Source organism: Ictalurus furcatus, chromosome 7 (genome assembly GCF_023375685.1).
Source record: "Ictalurus furcatus strain D&B chromosome 7, Billie_1.0, whole genome shotgun sequence".
NCBI lineage: Eukaryota > Metazoa > Chordata > Actinopteri > Siluriformes > Ictaluridae > Ictalurus > Ictalurus furcatus.
In genome coordinates, this window is record NC_071261.1 from 8,120,712 (window position 1) to 8,126,568 (window position 5,857).

Consider the following 5,857-nt stretch of genomic DNA (forward strand, 5'->3'; position numbering starts at 1 on the left):
CACACAGCCTCCCTCTCTGGAGGCTACATTTGGACAAACAGGATGACTTTTACTCCTCCTGCACAAATGGCTAAGCACATTTCCATGAATGAGCAAAGCCTGATTTGAATGTGCAAAAACAACAGAACAACCATGAATATTAAACATATTGATGTCTAATCATTGTTATGAAATTGCTCAAGGCATGCAGCTACATATTTGATGTAAGTTCCACTTATCCAGAAACAGCCTTGGGCAACTAATGTAATTTTATAAAGAAGGGGAATTACGCACTAATAACCACTTGTTATGACCTGTTGAGTCTGACAAAAAAGCCCATTCTTACTCATCCCACATATCACACTAATGAACACTTAGTGAGACGGTGTCTGGAATCTCGAAAGTGCTGCAGCGCTGAGATAATATTTAACTTGGAGAGAATAATTCTTGGTCTGCCAGCATATGATGACCTTTGTGATATATCTCATTTAGGAAAACCAAAACCAGACATTATATAAACAGTTTTTACCTACTATGACAGCTGGCTGAAATGCATTGTTTTAAGGCAGTGAAAAGAATTTCAGAGATGTGGTATATTTCCAGCAATTAACCAACATTAAAACCACTTCTACAGAGCAATCAATAATGAGATTTTTTTGCAATTTATTGTATTTGTGTCACTTTAAGGCTCTTTATTTACTGGTGGATTGCAATAATACATTATATGGTGCCTGACGCATTCGAAAAGCCAAATGAGGGTTTTCCAGGGGGCAATTAATCACCCTTTGAAGTAGTAATTTTTGCAATCCAAGCTTCTTCCATTAATTACAACAAGGTACTCTGAAATGATTTGCTATATAAGAACCTGATTTGCATATTGTCCTTTGAGAACAGTATTTCCAAAAACAATAACATCTAAATGTTATACTTGCTCATACTAAATCCACCCAATGTAGAGAACCAAACGTTTTGTGTGCATTTTTAACCATTGATAACATTTTACATAAAAGTGGAGTAGGGCTTCTAGAATTCCAGAGAAAATGCTAAGTCGATATTTAACAACAAACACATTGAAAAAGCATACAGAGTATCACATAATAATAATGCTTCCTGGTTAATCTATGTGTGGAGGAGTGGGGAAATCCACCAGGACAAAAAAAATAAATTGGGATTTGGCCAAAACTGACCCCAAATCAGTTTTGCCTATAACATAAGTTATAAAATTATAGGCAGTTTCAGCCTACAACATAATTTAATATCTGTATTTTAAGAAACCTTAAATAAATTTCACAAACATGATGCAGACGGTTTTATTTACTGACTAACCTTTTGTGATGTAATGTTACCCACATCAGGGACAGTGATCTTTTATTCATTCATTTATTTATTTTCTTCAAACAAATCCAAACATTGAGCATGTTTTTAAGCTCTAAATAAAAGTATTTTAGATCATATCGCTTTTCTCTTGACTTTATTTCCAAATGTGACACTAAAATAATCCAAAAGTAATCCGATTACAAAAGTTACGAAAGTAATTTGTAATTGAAAAGGAATACATTTTTGAAGTAACCCCCCCAACCCTGGGTATCTATTGGTAGACTGCTCTAGTAAGCAGCCAAGTTAACAAACAGTGTGGTAATTTAACAGTCAGTCTGCCTAAAGGTGTCTAAACATGATGCTAGCTAAGCATGCTTTTCTCACACAGTGAATATCAGGTGTTGATCAAGTTGTTGGCTATGTGCCAGAACAAAAGTCCAAATCAATTCAGTTTGCAATCATATACCAGCTCTCACAAATATGCACCACAATTGGAATTATTCTTTTCACTTTTTAGGGTAACCAGAGTAAACTTTACCTGTGGTTGAGATACATGCATACTTCAGTTTAAGAAAACTCTTCTTTTTCCACCATATTTCTGAATTTTGTGAATATGACAGTATGAGGGGGGTCACTCCCTGGGGCAGACCAATAATCTCACGGTTTGTGGTCTACTGTGGCACAGATAGTTTTTTTGTCTGGGACTGTAGTTTGATTGGTAGCAGGCATGAAGGGCCATTCATTCATATTAAAATGCAGAACAATGGCCTCTTCAGACAGAATGGGGCTATCAACATTGGTTACACAGTCTGTCCCATGAATGTTAACAGCAGATATTCGTACCAGATTTGGTCACTCGTCACTTGATTCAGTGACATAGGCAGTCAGACAGGTATTCATCTGTTCACTTCACAAATTGTTAGGTGTTCCTTAAAATGTTTCGGTGCGAGTCACACATATTTCATTTCTCGGATGTTAATATTGTTACGAAACGGGACTGGAAGCAGAAGCAGGTGCAGATCAACGTCTTTATTTCCAAAACAGCAATCAAAACACAGGACACGCGGTCTACACTGGACAAGATTAACGAGGCTAAACATGGAACTAAAGTCGAGGCATAGAACGAGAGCAGGACACGAAGACAAGACCGCTTAGCATGCGTAACGTATTCACCATTACGTTCAGAGGTTCGAACAATACTGCGCGACGTACGACACAACACGAGGGCTTAAATAGCTAACACAATCAAACTAAAACACAGACAGCTGGGGTAAATCAAGACACACCCTCGAACATCAACCAATGCTTAAACAAGAGGAGAACCAAAACCAAAACAAAGGCGCGTGTCCATCTGCAACAGTTCAGTCTCGTGCACGCGCCCTCTCTATAGCCGTGCCGCAGTGCCATCTGCCTGCGAGGGCGTAACAAATATTCTGACGTTGAGAATCGTTTTGAAACCTTTCTTATACTAAAAATCTTTTTTCAGTCACGTGTCAGGAATCTATCAAGTGATTGTTTTTGTGATTGCCTTTTAGTCCTAGCACTTCCATCTGAGCAATCAGGACAGTTGTCTGGTTAAACACCTGCTGTTGGGACTGTCCACCCAGCAGCCAATTATCCAGAAGTATGCACAAACACGAACATTGCAGAGGCTCTAAAATGACTTTGTGAACATTCAAAGCTAACCCCAATGGAAGTGTACAGCAACCTGCCGATGAAGCAAAGAAATCCCCTATATCCCACAGAGATGTGCAAATTCATCTTGATCAAACCAACTGTGTTTGTTCACTCAGAATGCTTGTTCCTGAAGTGGAAACTGAAATTCTACAATCCAGTTAGCCAGTTTGCATGGGTATCGCTCCATTGTTGGAGAACTTTTGTTTGGTGGTGGTCAACAAATAACTGACAATGAAAGTGAATATGTATTTTCAGATACAGTGTCTTGTATCTGATCTCTTGGCACTTTCCGATGAATTGTGCCTTGAATATGTGTTCATGTTCTGATCTGGTACAAACCGTTTCTTATTTTTATGGGTTGTGCAGTGGGTTCTCCAACATGGCCTGCATTGTGTCTTCAGATTTTGTTGACTTGAAATGTTTCTCTTTTGATCTTAATCACAAAGTTATAGCAATTTATCATCTGGTTACACCAATGGAGAAAAGGGATAAAAATGCTTTTTGTAGATTCCATTCCACTGAAAGGCAGCAGCACACTGCATAAAAGCAACGTCTGTGTACAGTATAGATTAAATTAGCATTTCATCTAACATATAATGAAATATTATAAAAGACACCCATAAATCAATGTCTACTTTTATACCCACCTGTATTCATAGCCTACATACTAACAGGCATCATCAGAAGTCCCGCCCATCAAACAGTCATTCCATGCTTAAAAATAATTGAATTCTTTTTTATTTTTAGAAGGGCCAGTTAAACTTGATATATTATTAGATTCCATTAAATTTACATTATAAATTAGATTTAGAGTCCTCAATTACTCTTATGTCATCCCTATATTCTCATTTGTAATTATCTTAACCTGATTTAATATTATCCTGAGATGAAAGGCAATTGTAAGCAGACTCCCACCTACCTCTATATTTGTAAGCTAAACTATTTATGGAAGATTTGTGACACTTTATCAGAGGTTATTAGTTTATGAAGGAAAACGAGTAATCACTATGATCATAAGCATTGTCCATATCAGCTTCTCTAGTTTCATATCCCGAGGTAAATGTCAAGCCACGTCATCGTCGTGGCAACTGATACACTGTACACGTTTACGTAGAAATAATTGCTGATTAATTAAGTTTTGTTCTGTTAGTATCCAAACAGTACAAATCTTTCCGCTGCTACCTCTACGTTTGTACACGTGCCTAAGAGATCGTTTGCAAGTTTAAACTATTTACAAAATGCATTTATTAGACTTATGATTATTTTTACTGTAATCAAGAACACTGAACAAATAAAGCACAGTTAGCTAGCAAGTCTTTGCAGAACGTTTAAAAACAAATCTACGTTGGATTTGGTGAAATATATTGATTTTGACTTAAAGTAACGGTGTAAAGTTATGATATGGCAAAATATTGGACAAAAGCTGTTTTTCATCCTCTTTGGCTGATTAGCAGAATTCAACTGCAGCAACATCTACCAGGTTTTGCCAGATGTTTTAGTGTTTTTTTAACCTGTGAACATCTTACACTTTGCATCAGCACAGTCGAAGGAGATGACCGAACAGCCGAATATCTTTGAAGCTGTGACAGGATTAGTTTAACGCCCTGCTAGTCTACTGATAGGATTATGACTGATTATGAAAGATTCTCCATAGATGGCTAGCTTTTTTATGTACTGTGGCCTTGGGCCCTTCTGCAAGCAACAGTTCTATGTAAATTTCCTGCTGCCTTCTGCCTGACACAATAGTGGCACAGCTGAAATACTCTCACAGGGGAAAATTGCATCTAATGAAACTCATTCCTCTTTGTGATGACTGTTAAAATGTCACTCGCCTCTTTTTTAAGAATATTCCTAATGATTGTGGGGGCTCAAGGAGAGAAAGAGAGAGAAGAGAGACAACAAATAAAACAGTGCTTTGTCTACGTCATGAGGATGGTATGGATTTGTGTTTCACTTGTGGACAGGGAGGGAGGAAGTGCAATAGCTCCTCGCACGTGGGTGGTAGATTGGACTAGATGTGACTGAGAGTGCACAGAACCATAGACACTTTTCACTCCACTGACTCCATAAGCAGGTAAGTCTTGACAGAATAAATGCAGATACTATGCACTTACTGCTCTCTTCGGTGAGACAAGATTTTAGAGCTGGAGTGATTAAAAAAACACCTGACCCTAGGGAATCGTGGGGTTGTGGAATAATGTGAGAGATGAATAATGGGGTCTGCACTTAAATCGAGTCTTCTCGATGAGCTCAATTCTAAACCACATGCGACTATTAAGAACACCTAATTCAAATAATTGAAAGTTTGCACTTCCGAGCAATGATTCCCTTTGGGTGAAAGCAAGATTATTTTTCACCAGCAATGTAGTAGATAACTAGGAAACAGATTGAGCTGTAAATAAGGTTTAAGGTAGGAGCATATGAGAAACTGTCTTCTTTTTTTTTTTCCTTGGCATTTAAGCTGGGAAAAAAAGGCCTTAACATTTTAATTATAGGAGAGTTCAGGAGATCTAGGAGTGTAAATTTCTTGACCATAAAGTGGAATTTAAAACATCATTTAAACATTCATATTTGAATATAATGTGCACAAGCACATTATATTCTCTTAATGCAGGCAATTAATCCAGCAAAATGTCTATTATTAACAAACATAGTTTTCACCGGTTAAATCATTGTTTGCAGGTCTACAGGCTGAATATTCATTTCAAATGCATCTGTAGTTTCCATTCAGGGCAAAATAAATGATATTTGTCCACACTCTAAATAATGGTGGGTTATTATTTCTACCCAAATGCTGGGTTGAGCCTTTTGGTTCATTGAATTGGGTTGTTTTCTCAGTCTTTGATAGTTTTGGGGTAGTTTTGTGTAACTCAACCATTGGGTT